The following is a 1859-nucleotide window of genomic DNA, read 5'->3' on the forward strand; positions in this document are numbered from 1 at the left end:
AAGGTGAGCGTGTGCAAATTTTACTATGTAGAAGCCGGATGACGGTGTGTGTTGATGCACGTTGTATCCAAGGGGTATCTAACAAACAGCATGGTGAATCAGTTCTAAAGGGGGCATAGTCTTTGTTCTGACAGAATGGACATCTTGTTAGTAAAAAGCAGCAAATTGGGAGAGGTGTAAGAAACGATGGAATTGGAATTAAGTGGTTAGAGTTTATACAGTGTTGTGTTATCTCATAGCTGATGCAATTCCACTTGTTCATTGTAACTTGCAGAGATGCCGGCAAAGTTTGTAAATAGTCAGTTCTTAATATGAATTTAACTTACTCCTAATAACTTGTTTTTATTATGATTCAGGCACCCTTACCTGAGCACGCGCGCTTTGTAATTAATAGCAAGACCTAATTCAAAGAGATGTCCTGCTTTAGAGCCTGTGCTAGGTCACCAAAGCCAGTAACCGCCTGCTGGCACACGCTCGGATCTCATCGGATTACTAATTACTTGGTCTTGGATTCTAGGTTAGAGACTGTCCTTCCTTCCTGGAAACTGAAATGGACCTGAATTTTCGAAATGGTTCTGTCAGTTACAGAGCACTGGCCTGGCTATATCTGCGGCCCAGCATTCTAATCAGAAAAGTTACATATCTGAAGGGCAGGATGTACTTTGTTTAAATATTACCTGTACAAAAGCAAATGCATCATGTTGTCGGGGAAGCTTCTTTTTTAAAAAAAATCGTTGCCCAGGGGTGCGTACTTTAAGAATTAAGCCAAGCATCCCAATCATTTCAGCTATTCTGTATCCCTTCCTAAACAGTGAAACTCAAAATATATGGAAGGAAAAAGAGTGTGTGGCGTAGATGCTTAGGGACTGTGTGCTACTGACTGCCCACTCCTATGCAGCAGTTCCCAAGTGCACATGACCCAAGCATTGTTTCTTCAGAGAGTGGGTATGTTGTACAAATAGGCTTGCAGCTTTTCCTGTGTTCCATTTTGTGCAGAGGAAGCGCTTTGTGGACCAAATATGATTAAATTGGTGTTGGGGCAGGGGGTCGCTGGTTGTTAGCTAACTAGTACACCTCTTCTATTTGGCACAGTGGACCCCAGCTGTCTCAGTGTTCCCTCTAAGCTCCACAGTGTTGTGAGCAGAAATTCTACCTCGTGAGCAAAAAAAGCTAGTAGCAGTAAAATTGTGAGCAAGTACATTTGCTAATCACATAAGTTAGTTTTTTAGAACATTACTTCCATAACCTTATAAAAATCTTAGAATAAATTATTTTAAATTATATTTAAACTATATTTTAAGAATAATTTAAATGTTGTAAGAGAAAACAGAATCAAGACAAATTTCACCCACCCCTTTCCACTGTATTGGTAGACCTGGCCGAGGATCGTCACCTATTGCTGAACCTTAGAAAACATACCAGCACTTAGGGGACTCTTGCAGTCTACTTTGGGGTTTTTTTTAAGTGAAATATGACAACCAGTCTTACAGGTCAAGTATAACAGAGGAGGAACAGTCACTGTCAGAACCCTGCCTAACCTAACAAACAGGAAGTTGTTTAAATGTTATCAACCTGCCCAAACTACTTATTTACTAAAATATTTATATCCCACTTTTCCCTGTGACTCAAGGCAGTTTACAAATCATAAGGTAAAAGTAAAGGTTCCCTTGCTCGAAAGCTAGTCGAATCCGACTCTAGGGTTGCGGTGCTCATCTCCGTTTCAAAGCCGAAGAGCCAGCGCTGTCCGAAGACGTTTCCGTGGTCATGTGGCCGGCATGACTAAACACCAAGGCGCACGGAACGCTGTTACCTTCCCACCAAAGTGGTACCTATTTATCTACTTGCAATTTCTTGCTTTC

General features: G+C 41.3%; 1 protein-coding gene across 1 annotated transcript in view; it reads left to right on the plus strand.

The window, feature by feature from the left end:
* Window positions 1–1859, plus strand: part of PRRC2C (proline-rich coiled-coil 2C) — an 80050-nt gene that overhangs the window by 65907 nt on the left and 12284 nt on the right. The gene's annotated exons all lie outside the window — the stretch shown is intronic.

Source organism: Gekko japonicus, unplaced genomic scaffold (genome assembly GCF_001447785.1).
Source record: "Gekko japonicus isolate JY-2015 unplaced genomic scaffold, Gekko_japonicus_V1.1 scaffold281, whole genome shotgun sequence".
In the NCBI taxonomy this organism is placed as follows: Eukaryota; Metazoa; Chordata; class Lepidosauria; order Squamata; family Gekkonidae; genus Gekko; species Gekko japonicus.